Raw genomic sequence first — 13434 nt, forward strand, 5'->3', positions numbered from 1 at the left:
ATCTTGGGTTTTTAGCATCATTGGATTGGTTTTGCTCATTTAAGCTGAGGTTTTCTTGTGTCATTTAAGCTGAGTGTTTTATTGCATCCTGGACTTCTTGTTGACTCCATTAAGAGAGCCTGGGGCCTACTTAAATCTTCCATTTTAATAGGCAGTCACCGTGTTTAGGACGAACCCATTCATTCTTTCCCTGCTCTTGTGAGCACTGGTTCTCGGGGAAGTTTGATTGTCAGAGATGTTATTTGAGTCTACTTAGTTTATCTGGCACCATCTTGGTCCCCACTGGTCCCTTTGGGTGTGTAGGGCTCTTTTAGGTCCCTTGATGAGCCTTTCCTAGGGCTGAGAGGTCCCTTGATGGGAAAAGCTATTGGTATTGTCTTCTTGCCCTGGATACCAAAGGGCTTTCCTGGGAGGGGACATTTTTTGGGCTTGTGTTACTTTTTTCTGGTTATGCCTACCCATCCTAACCCTAGGGGTTTTAGTTAGGTGGGTTTTTTTGTTTTGTTTTGTTGTTTCTTGTTTGTTTGTTTTGGTACCGGGGATTGAACTCAGGGGCACTGGACCTCTGAACCTCATCCCTAGCCCTATTTTGTATTTTATTTAGAGACAGGGTCTCACTGAGTTGCTTAGTGCCTCACTTTTGCTGAGGCTGGCTTTGAATTTGTGATCCTCCTGCCTCAGCCTCCCAAGCCACTGGGATTACCGGCAAGTGCCACCACGCCCAGCTTTAGTTAGGCTTTTCACTGCTGTGACCAACAGACCTGCAAGAACAATTTTAGGGGAGGAAGAGTTTATCTGGTGCTCATGGTTCCAGAGGTCTCAGACCATGGACAGCCGACTCCACTGCTCTGGGCCACGGTTGAGGGTGTGGAGGAGGAAAGCAGCTCAGGGCATGGAAATCAGGAGGCAGAGGAAGCTCTGCTCACCCCTCTGACCTGCCTTCTCTAGCCACACCCCACCTGCCCACAGTTACCACCCAGTTAACCCCAGTCGGGGATTAATACATGATTAGGTTAAGACTCACATAACCCAGTCATTTCACCTCTGAACTCTCTTGCATTGTCTTGAACGTGAGCTTTTGGGGGACAACTCATATCTAAACCTAACACTAGGGATGATTGGCATGACTTTTCAAAATGATACTTTCAGCCCTTTCAGATCACTCCATGATGTCTGCCGTAGACGCCCTCACTCCTGTTTGAGAACATATTAGACCATACCAACCCGCATGGTTCAAGTAGGGGCAGAGAGCAGGGTGCTAGAGGACCCCACTGTTGGCAAGAAGAAATGGGGACTGTACATACTGACAGTGGCCATTTCTAGTTGGTCCTCTTGAGTGGCTGGCTCTGTAAGTGTCAAAGGGCCAGTTGCTTCACCTCTCTGAACCCCGTGAAGAGCCTCGGAGCCAGCACTTCAGTATCAGCCCTGCTCTGCCACGCTCCAGGTGTGGGATGCCAAATCCCTTAGTTTCTCTGAGCCTCACTTTCCTCGTCTGTGCCATGGAGGTAGAAAGTCCCCTCCCACCTAGGTTTGCTGACACGATGCTGATGCACAATACTGGGGACAGCAAGGGGTACCTGGTTTTCAAGGCTCGGAAACCGTGGGAGGCTTCCAGCCCCACAGTGATAGCTGGACTCTGGGAGCATCCTACAGCTTTGGGAGAACCAAGATGCGCTCTAGTGTTGAAGATGAGACCTCACGATGCTTCTGTCGCTAACAATACAGTTGTACTTACCAAAGCAGGACGTGCCCAGACCTGGCTGGGTCCCGATCCAGGCCCCAGCCCATGGCTCTGGAGACGAGGGGAAGAGGGCCTGCCTCTGCCTGCATCTCCTCGTCTGTAAGAGGGGCACAGCGGTGAGGCCTCACTCAGACACGGGTCACGGAAGGTTCCTAGCGTGGCATTCAGGGGGCAGTCAGTGCCTGGTGAACGCTGGCTGCGGTTTGTCACAGAGGTAGAGACGCTGACTCCTGGCATCTCCAGTACCTGGAACGGAGCTGGACACAGTGAGGGCTCTGCCTGAGAGGGCGGGTCCCCTGCCCTTCCTGCCTAGGGATGTGCCGGCTCCCGGTGGTGCCCCAGACCCTGCTTGTTCCTGGCAGTTTGGAAGGCTTCAGGATGGGCTCTGGATTCAAAAACTGCCACGTGTGCTGCACAACGTCACAGAGGCCCGGGGCTCTTCATTGCTGCCTCTGTCTATGATTCTCTCTCTACACACACACACGCACACACACACACATACACACACACATACACACAAACACATACACACACACATACACACACACATACACACACACTCACACACACATATACACACACACTCACACACACACACTCACACACACACACACATACACACACATACACACACACTCACACACACATACACACACACACATACACACACACACGCACACACACACACATACACACACACATACACACACACACACACACACACGAGCAACTGCCTCCCCTTCCCGCCAGCTCCTCTGTACAGCGCACCCTCCACAGTCTTCATGATCAGGGGCCCGGAGGCTGGAGGGTCCCCTTCTGAAGCCAAAGTCTCTCTGCTTCTGCTGGTGGGTGGGGTCTCCATAAGCTGCCACCTCTGCAGCAGAGAAGCATGTTGCGGCCCTTGGTGGCCGGCTACCTCCCCCCCCACCCCCCGTTGTTGCAGCAGACCCCAGGAGCTCACCACCAATTTCTTCTTTCTGGTCTCTTGTCTCCCAAATTCGAAGAATGAAATTCACAGCCAGGGATGAAGGAGGGAGGCGCAGGGTTATCCACGTGGGAGTTAAAGCAGAACCCCTGCAGGGCGGGAGGGCAGCCTGAGGGGTGGGGTGCAGTGCGCTTGCCTGGGATTTATATAGCCCTGGTGTCCAGATTTATGCTAATCGGCGTTTGGAACAGCGCGACTGTGATTGGTCAACCCTTGGTGCGCGCTTCCCTTCAGGCCTGCCCCTCTGTGTTCCCAGGCTCACCTGCAGTCCCAGCTCCCCAGGCGTCCCAGGTTGGCGGGTGGATGGCGGCTGCTGGGGTTTCGGGCTGCGGAGGAACATGTGTCGGTCCTGGGCTGGTCCTCGGGCCTGGCCACCCAGCCCACCTGCTCGGCGTCTTCTCAGTGGGGATCGGTGGGCTGGCTGTGTGCTTGGTGGCTGGGGAGCCCCTCTCTCTGGCTCCTGGGGTTCTTAGTGGCCCTTCTGTGCCTGTTTCTCAGAAAAGGCTGCTGCTGCCCTGGGAGAACCAGGCACCTGCCTTCCTCCCTCCTCGACCAGGGGCTGGGGTCCTGGGGGACACTTGGGGGCTGGCAGGGAAGGGGAGGTGCCAAGACCCACCTGCGTGCACCTGCTCTCAGCACGACCGTCCTGGTTCCCTGGGTGCCTTTTGGCTCAGACTCACCCGTGGGTCCTGAGGCACGGGCTCTTCATTGCTGGCCTCTTAGTCCACTCGGGCTCGGCCCACCACACCCCACGGACCTGGCCGTCTCGCAGTCCTGGCTGAGGGGTGGAGGGCACGGCGCTGACCGGGCTGGGCCCTTCCCAGGCCCCTCTCCTTGGTTGCTGAGGGAGGCTTCTCACTGTCCCTGGCTACACACCTGGTGTCTCTTCTCTTCCTGGGGACCTTGAGTCCTGTGGCATTAGGACCCACCCTTATGACCTCATTTAACCTTCATCACTGGACGGTGGGGACCAATGGAAGGAGCAAGGCAGGGTGGTGGGTGGGGCAAGAGCACAGTGAACTTGAGCTTGGGGCTGTCGGATTGGTGCTGGGGAGCCATGGATGGTTGGGGAGAGGGGAGGATGTGGTCAGAGAGGCAGGTCCTTCCATACAGTCCCTGCTGCAGCCTCGGGGACTAGAGACACAGCTAGAGACAGTGTCCCCAGGACCTCCAGGCTGTGGCTCAGAGCCCCCATGCTCCCTGCCTTCGTGTGTCCCTGTGTTTGGGTCTTTGCGCCCTTCTTTGAGCCCAGCAGACTCCATCGATACTCCTCCCTCCCATCAGGATTTATTGAGCACCTACAGTATACCTGGCACTGCTCTGGGCGTCACAGCTGAGAACAGACCAGATGGCAACCCCAGCCCAGGAGGGGCTCAGACGGTCACCAAATAACCGGGCCCTTCCTGGGGATCAGTATGCCAAGGACGAGGTTCCCACAGCTCTGGAGACTGTGCTGGGGTCTGGCCTTGTCAGGAAACTGGGAGGGTTTCCTGGAGGAGGGGACGATCACCCCGAGGTCTGAGAGGTGAGGGAGGAAACAGGAGAGGAGGGGGTGTGTGCTTCAGGCCACGGTGGGTGTGGGGAAGCTCGAGGCCTGAGTGGTGGCCCCCCGAGGAACCAGATGAGGCTGGAGAGGGAGGGGGAACATGGGGGAGCGGTTTGGCTTTTATCTCAGGCGCACTGGGATGCTCTGGCGGGGTCAGGGAGGGGCCACGGGGCAGGAGGGGACAGGAGGCTGGGAGCAGGCCGTGGGGTGTCCACATGCGGGTGATGGGGCAGGAAGGGGCTGTGGAGCTGGAGAGGGAGGAGGGACCACAGCAACGTGGGGACGAGACCCTGCAGCTGGCTTGGCTGTGGGGTGTGAGGAGGGGGAGCAGGGGTGGGGATGGCTCCGAGGTCCTGGTGGAGAGAAGGCCCAGCTCAGTCAGGACCTGGGGAGCCAGGTCCAGAGGCAGTGTCGTGGTCACCAGCTGGGCCGCTGTGGCTTTTTCTCCCCAGACTCCAGGTGGCAAAGGGCCTGTCCTTCTGCTCCTCCCAGACCCCTAGGCTCCTGAACGTGGTTCAGAGTGAAGGCCCTTCAGAGACCCTTGGGCCGCCTGGGGACAAGGATGAGGAGCAGCCCTGAGAGGTAGGGCTTCCCGGACCACAGGGACGCAGGCCACCTGAGAAGTGCCCCAGAGCAGGGCCTCCTGTCCCATCTGGCCTCCCCCTCGCCTGCTGGACTTCAGGACTCCCTAGGTGGCCGTTCTCCGAGCCGACCTGCCAGCTGAGGGCCACTGCTCTGCCATCTCCCAAGCCAATGACCCAGGAGCCCTGAGTGCCCAGTGTTGTTCTCTCAGAAAGTTCAACGAGAAGTTGACAAATAGGTCCTGTCTTCCCAGGAGATGACAGATTCCCTTGTTCTTTGTTGTTTTTCAGTTTTGACAGCTGTCACACTGTCACACGCAGGCGCCCTCCCACCGGGGCAGCCTGGGATGCTGAGGAGTTGGCTCCTGCTGCCCAGGGCCCTTTCAGGCTGTGGCCCGGGCAAGCTGTGCCTGAGGGGCGGGTGGGGAGGCCGAGCCCTGGCTGGGGCACCAGCAGCCCAGGGCGCCATGTCCACCTTCTCCAGTCATTCTGCTGCCCCGTCCAGGACCTGGGGAGCTCCCTGTCTCTAGCCAGGTGTCCAGAGACCAGGCCACATGGTCAGGGGACCGAGACACCAGACACTGGGCTGGCAGGGAAAGGGGCATGGCTCTGAGTGACCTCCCCTCCAGCTCCTCTGATTCACTCAGCTTTTCATCCCTGTGACAAAGAGGCCTGACCAGTAAGACCTAGAGGAGGACAGTTTGACCTTGGCCATGGTTTCCAGTCCGTAGCTCTGGGCCCAAGGGGAGGCGGAACACCATGAAGGAAGGGCAGGGTGGGGAAAGCAGCTCAGGAAATGGCAGCAAGGAAGGAGAGAGCTGCACTCATGGGAGGAAAAATATAAACCCCACGGGCACAGCTCCGGGGACCTGCTGTCACCTGCCTGAGTCACCACCCAGTTACTCCATCAGCGCATTGATCCACCCATCAGGCCACACCTCCCTTGATCCAATCAGTCCACCTCTGGACAATTCTGCATTGTCTCACGCATGAGCTTCTGGGGACACCTCCTGTCTCAACCTTCCTTCCAGCCCCGCAGGAAACGGAGGAGAAGTGGAGGGCAGAGGGTGGACTCGGGGAGGCAGGAACCCGTGTTCTGTCCATGCTGCGTCCTGGCCCCAGCGCTGCGGGTCTGAGCCCCTCCATCCCTAGGCCCCCCACTCCTCAAGGGTAGTCTGTGCCCCTGTCCTGCGGACCTCCGGGAACCTCCAAGTTCGGGCGAGGCAGTAGCAGCGAGTCGGGACTTGAATCCAGGCCCACCTGGCTCTTCCAGGGACCTTCTTGTCCTCAAGGGCACAGGCTCTCTGAGCAGAGAGCTCATTGGCCTCCAGCCGGGTGCTGGGCAGCAATGTCCCGAGATTCCTGATCCCATCAGACCCTGATGGGGCCCCAGGGGTAGATACTGTGACCACCGCATCTCCCATGAAACACCGAGCCTTAGTTGGAGCCGGCACAGGGCCTGGCCACAGAGGTGTCCATAGGCAATGTCTGTAGAGCAAATGCCCCCGGGCAGGGGAATGGCCCAGGCCCTTCTCCTGCAGCCACCTGAGCCTGGCTGTGTCCTGTCCTGGGCAGCTGTCTTAGACTCAGGTCAGGACTCCTGGGTCTCTGCTCCACCTCTTCCCTTGAGTCTGGCTCCTGAAGTAGAGCGGAGGCCCCTGGGGCCCTGACTCTTCCTCCATAATCCCTACAGTGATTCTTATGCACAAGAATCTAACTGAGCTGCACACAGGCCAGGGTCGGACTCTGTAGCCTGAGCTGGGTGACCCGGGCACTTGGAGGTTGATTCCTAAACGCCCCCCATCTCCAGGCCATGGGTTTCTGCTGATTCCCAAGCTCGGCTGCAGGCTCTGTGCGCGCTCCATGCTGTGGGTCCTGCCCTTGCGGTGCCTGTGGACCTCCTGGCTGGGGCAGTGAGGGGACCTGAAGGGACAGGGGCCTCATTGCTGGGACCCACCGGGGCTGGGAAGCGGCACCTCCTCATGCTGATGCTGAGAGCCTAGTTTACAGAGGAGGGCACTAGGCTGAGACTCAGCTGACACCAGAACAGGGACCCCGGCTTGCCTGACCTCAACGTCCCCGTCTTTCTGGCAACCCGGGCCAGCCCCGTGGGGTGCCGGTCCCGCTGTGGCTGTGGTCCTGCTGGGCCCTCCTGGTCAGGTCAGGAGCATCCTGTTGGTGGGATCAGGGGCAGTAGCCACTGGTCCTCATGAGGTCCAGCTTGTCCAACTGGCTCTATCCCCTCCTCCTGACTCTTCCCTGGGTACCCAGCAGAATCTGTAGTCCATTAGAGGATCCCTCTGGTGGCCAGAAGATGTGAGCCTGACCTTCTCCCCACAGCCCCCCGGCGGGAGTTCCTCTGCTGAGCCCCCCACCGCCCTGTCTGCCTCTTGCTCATGTCCCCTTGGACGTCTGGAAAGTCCCCTGGTGACCCATGCCTTGGGGCTCACCCCTTCCGTCCCCTCTCCTCACGTGGGCCCCATTTCAGAGCCAGGCTTTGGGGTGGGGGAGACTCGATCCCATCACGGCCGCGTCTGTCACTGGCTGTGTGAACTGCACTGAGTTTGGGTGTCAAGTCCTTTTAAACCTTCTGTTTCCTCATCTCTCAAATGGCACCTCCTCACGGAGTGGTCCTAGGACCCGCGAGGACCTGCAAGGTGCTTGGCGGGGGGCTGGTGGTGTGTGCTCTGTAAACAGCAGCCATGTGTCACTTCCATGAATGTCACGGGCACCGCAGCCCCCGATGCCATTAGATGGCATCAACAGTCTGCGCTCTAGCCTGGCACTCCTGGCCCTCTCACCTGCCCCCTCAGAGCCATATTCTTTGGTCCCACCTCCTCCCTGCTCCGAGCAGCCGCTTCTCACACATCTGACACTTTCCTGGTGCTGTGCACTCTGTGTGGCACTGTCTTCCTCACTGACCCCGACGGGCACCCTGTCCATGAGCCCAGCTCCAACCCCTCCTCTTCCAGGAAACCCCCCAGCAGGCCTGGCCAAGAGGCCCTCCTCCCCATTGAAGTTCCAAAGTGGCACCCCCTTTCTCCACAGAAAAGCCCTCTTCACCATGGCTGATTTTAGGACTGTCAGCAAAAGAGTCCATTGTAGATAAACTTCCTATTTGGTGCCGCCCTGTTTTACTTGGCCACTGGCGGAGAAGATACCAGCACTCCAGGTGCTGGACACCCCCTTACTAGTTTTCACAAACATATCCAGTATAGTACTTTGTAGAAATGTGCAAACAAGGCCTCTGGCCTTGAGCTGGGCTTCACAGAGATGTCTACATTGTTAAGATAAGTTACAATTGGGCTCCATGGTAACAGCTGGCAGGGGGAGGAAAGAAAGGGGAGAAGCTCTCCCCTTCTCAGGTGTTGTCCTTGAAGGGTTAACTTGCCCAGAACAGTGAAAGAAAAAGCTGCTTTATGTGAACTTCTGCAGACTGTGAACTTCTGAGCCCCTCCCCTTACAGGCTGGGTATAAAACTCTGAAACTCCCTGAATTCGGGTTCAGGGGATTAATTGATTACAGCAGAAGCTGTGCCCTCTGGGTCTAGCTTTAGCCAAATAAAACTATTTCCTGCTGTCTTTGGTGCCCTGCCTCCTTTGTCCCTACAACAGTTTGTGTCCCCAACCCAGGGACCCACTGCCTCCTGAAGGCTGCTCTTTCCTGACTCACCTCCTTGGAGCAGTGGCTCCATCAGAAGAGGCGTGAGGGCTCCAAAGGCCTCTGGACCCCAGGTAGGCTCAGTGCCAGCCTCACCCCCACCTCCTTCCTGCGGGGTCTGGGCTCCTGAGGCCTCCCCTGAGCCCCTGTGGGTGCAGCGCCTGCCCCGGGTGAGGCTGGAGGATTCCTGAGTCCGTGTCTCGGGGTCTGTGGGTCTGAAACACGGCCCTCTGAGCTTGGCAGACACCCGGACGCCCTGACTGTGGGACTCTGGAGTCCAAGTTGCTCATGTCTGAGACTCGGGAAGCCAAGAGGGGACCCTGGCTGCTCTCCTCCATGTTCCAGCGAGTCAGGTTCTGTGGTTCTGATTCAAGGCGCCATCAGGAGGCTCCTATCCTAATCTAGGAGACCCAGGATCCTAGAGGGTTTGAATCTGGCCCACGACTCTGCAGTTGTGGGGACGTCCATGCTCCGACCCTCAGTTTCCTCATCTGTTCTGTGGAGTGATGACAGGAGGCGGGACCCCACCAGGAACACTCAGGAGATGCAGAGGCCGGGAGCATGGTGGGCCCTGAGGATCAGGAGTGAACCGCACGTCGAGCCGGGCCTGGCAGGGTGGCGCACGTGTGGACACAGCCTGTGAGATCTCTCTCTCTCTCCAAACATCTTCCGGCATGCTCCTCACCTGCTCCCGATGACAGAGACAGGCCTGTGCACGGGCATGAAGAGCGCTCGGTGACGGAGCTCATTCCACACACCTTGGCGGCCACTTCTGCCATTTGTGGTGTGACAGCCAGGCTGGCGCGGATGTCATTTTCCTTCTTCACAATTTCACGGACAAAAGGTTCTTTCTTATCATTAGAGGGAAGTTTTAAACATGCTCCTTCCCCCCAAAGGTTAGTCCGCTTTAGTCTGTGAAGTTAGCTGACAGCAGACTGGTGAGGGAAGAAGACACGGGTTTCATGAGGTGTTCAATCAGCACAGGAGTCAGACACCCAGAGAGACGCTCAGGGAGGCACGGCGGCTGCAACCTGCAGAGCGTGCCAAGGGGACAGTGTGGGCTCTGCAGGGAAGGGAGGCAGGCGACTGGGAGGGTCGGGGGGGGTGCCAAGGAGCAGGGGCTGTCTTGTGAGACAGATGAAGTCTCCCAGTGACACCCCTGTGGTGGTCCGTATCTGAGCTAAGCAGGCGTCAGTCAGTCCCCCAGTCTCATCATCTAGGCAGACACGGGGTGGGTGGCAGATGGGAAAGGCTGTTTGCATCCTCTGTTGACTAATGCAGATAGATGTTGATTTTTTTTTTTTTTAAACAAAGGACAGCCTTTCACAGACATTCCTGTCTGCAAAGGTCTGCAATTTCTCTGAATAATCAAATGGCAATATACCAAAGAAATGTATTTGGGGGTTGGAGGTTTTACTCTTCCACATCATAGATCTCAGCAAACTCAGTATATGATTTATTTTCTCTCCATCAATTGAGAACCTTCACCTTTTCACTTAAAGGAAGTCCTTTATGACTTCTCTTTGGCAAATCCCGAGAGCGGGCATCACTACTGTGTGTGTTGGGGCCATGATTAAGTGAGGTAAGGGTCACTTAAACACAAGCATTGTGCAGGACAGTCAATCTAATAATCAAGGAGGCTGCAAAGTGTTCAATGGGTGGGTAACATATACAGTGTGGATACATTGGACAAATGACTGATTCACATTCTGGGTGGGATGAAACAGGACTGCATGAGATTTCTTTCCTCAGGCTACTTAGAATAGAATGCAACTTAAGACCTAAGCATTATTGATTTTCATTCATACTTTAATGAGGATTTTTCACTTAATATTTTGGACTGCTATCGACCATGTGTAGCTGAAATCAGAGAAAGTGAGACCTTGTGTAATTGTTGGGGTACTCCTGCCCAACCCTGGATGAGGAGGAGGATTACTGTATTAAAATAGAAATACTGCGTTTTTTTCTACCTAGTAAATCTTACGATCTGGTGTGTTTCTTACACTATATGACATCTTGATCCAGCCCCTCCATGTCACCAGTGCTTAGAAGCTACAGGTGGCCAGTGGCTACCAGACAGACAGCACAGGGCTGACAGTTCTCCCCCAGTTCTGATGGTCAGGGACTCCTCGTAAGGAGCTGGGCTGCTGTGCAGCGGGTGGAGCTGAGCGGCCCTGGGTTGCCCTGCAGTTTGCCTACACAGCGGCACAGTGGTTATGAGCACAGACTCTGGAGTGAACCAGACCTTGGTTCTAATCCTGATTCCACCTCGCCCTGCTCAGGTGCCCTTGGTCAGGTGACCTCATGGGCCATTAGGAAGATGAACTGAAATTCCACAGGCAAAGAGCTCAGCACACTCCTATTTGGTGGGGCTCAGCACACAATGGCCACTGTTACCATAAATTATTTCTGTTCCTTTGTCACCCTGTGGCACACTGACTCATGCTGAGTCTCCTGCTTATAGACCCTGAGTACTTTCTCTGGGAACTGGCAGATGTGCTGGACAGCAACCACCCTAGGACATGGCTTGCTGTGCTAGGTGGGGGTCCTGACAGCACTGGGTAGGACTAGGGGACCTCTGAGGTGACAAAAGCAGCATGGAGCATGGGTGACGTTTACAGAGAAGCTTCAGGTGGGGGTAAGGAGCTGAGATGCATTTGAGAGGGGCTCTGTCTTAGGTGACCTGGTGACCACTGTGAGCCTGTGTCCTTCTCCAAAGACGTACCTCCCTGGCTGTTCAAGTGGGATACTGTAGTATCAGCACTGTGCTGCACCAGGGATCAGGGCTCAGTCAACGCTGTTTTCCCTGAAGTGGTGAACAGGGGCTGCTCAGGGTGAGGCCCAGGTGGCTCCACCATCCTGCTTTAGGGGCTAATGCAAATTTGGAGGCTCCAGCCACTGAACCGAGACAGGCTGCTGATGTAGGGGGCTGTGCAGGGTGGGGTGCCTCTGAGGACCTCACCAAATCTGAGAGGGGCCAGGGAGTGCTGGTCCCACACTGGCTGTGGGTAGTCCACTCATCAGCAGCTGCTGGCCTGGCCCATGCTAAGGCTCCACATGTCCCCCATGGAGCGCAGCACAGTCACAGCTTCACCACCTGCCACAGAACACTTCAGGAGGAGGGGACAGGCTGGGCGGCCAGAGAGCTGCTGACAGGAGTGGAGGTGGCAGGGCCTGGGAGTGTGCGGCCAGAGAGACTCCTTGCCGGAGGTCAGCGTGGGGCCCCTGCTGCATACCCCGGGGAACACAGACAGACAGCTGTGGGCGACCAGGCCTGCCCAGGGTGACTCAGGACCACTGCCATTGACCCGCGTGCTCTGTCCCAACCATGGCTTCTGATTTCTGCTTCCAGCCATCCCTGTCCCATGCTAACCTGCTCCAGGACCCCTCCAGGGCCCGATTCACACACCCAACAAAATCTCTTGGGGGTCCACTGCATGCTGGCTCTGTACTGGGCTCTGGGAGGTGGGCATGGCTTCTACCTGGCCCTACCAGTGGGGAGGGCGGGCACCCATGCCGTACCTAGCTTCCTCCCCCTGTCCTTCCCTTCCTGTCTCCTTCTGTTCTTCCCATGAAGCAGGAGGACAAGACCAAGCCTCCGGGAGGACACGCCACTCCTGGAGCCTGACCTCCTCACCCATGTGGTGTCCACCAATTCCTGCCTCTTGGAGCCCAGAGCAGTCCAGGCCTCTTCCTGTGGCCTGGGTCCCAGAAAAAAAAATGAAGAAATGCTGAAACAGAATCCCGGACACTGAGATGCACTTAAACATGTACACTGAATAAATCAGCACATCCATCAAGAGTGGGAGGAGTGACTCGCCAGCTAATCCCAGGTTTGTTTTAAAGAGCTGGCTCCTCCGGGCTCGGCAGAGTGGATGGGAGCCGGGATCCATGCTGGAGGTGTTAGATGAGGGTCTCATCTTCCTCCTGTCACCCTGTCCCCAGGCTGCCAGGAGAACCCTGCTGGCACCAGAAGGTGGTGGTATTTGAGGCCCTGAAGCATATGGGACCTGGACACAAAAGTGCACACACGGAGACACACACATGTGCATACACACACATGCGTAACCCCTGGCTGGGGGTGAGGGGACATACCTATGATGACACTAGAGGATGTGATGTCCTTAGAGATGAAGCTGCCACATATCATTCTGATCCTTTTTGAGGATCGGAAGGCTCTGCCAGCGTTGGGTGCCCCTATCACAGGGCACCCTGTGCGCATGCGCACTGACGGCCCAGGCTCAGAAATCATTACCCAACCCAGAGGCCTCCTGAGTCAAGGGTGGGTTCCAGGACCCCGAGGTGGGGAGGAACTGGCTGTTCCTTGAGGTCCCTCTGTGTGCCAGGCTCACACCACCCTGAAGCCTCTCGGGCCGAGCTATTTTCACCCCATCATAGGGGAAGGGCGACAGGTTAGACTAGGGACCTGCCGGCTGCCCCGCTGGGTGCTGTATGGCTCTCTCACCTGCCATCTCTAAAGCTGGGTGCTGGGGTGGGGCCCTGAGCCTGGGCTGGGAGGCCCGGTCTGCCGGCTGTCACTGCGCATGTGCGTAGCGGAGAGCGGCAAAGGCGCCTCGTCACTGCGCATGTGCACAGCGGGCAAGGGCGGGGCAAAGGCGGGGTGCGGGAGGGCGGTTCACACGTGGGGACACGGCAGGGGAAGGTGGTGAAGCGCTGGTAACTGCACCCTTGCGCAGGCTGGAGGCCGAGCACAGAGGGGCGGATGGGGGCAGCCACTGCCAGCGCTAGTGTTCCTGTGAGGGCGGCCTTTCTGGGGAAGAGCCATCAGCGCCATTGCCATGGCGTCATGGCCATGGCAGTCATGGCCACCATCACCGTCGCCGTCGACCTGCTTCTCGTCATTTACTTGTGGCATCACCGTCTTCCCCAACCTTAGTGGGTGTCACCTTGTGCTTGTCCT

This window comes from Marmota marmota, unplaced genomic scaffold, assembly GCF_001458135.2.
Source record: "Marmota marmota marmota unplaced genomic scaffold, marMar, whole genome shotgun sequence".
NCBI lineage: Eukaryota > Metazoa > Chordata > Mammalia > Rodentia > Sciuridae > Marmota > Marmota marmota.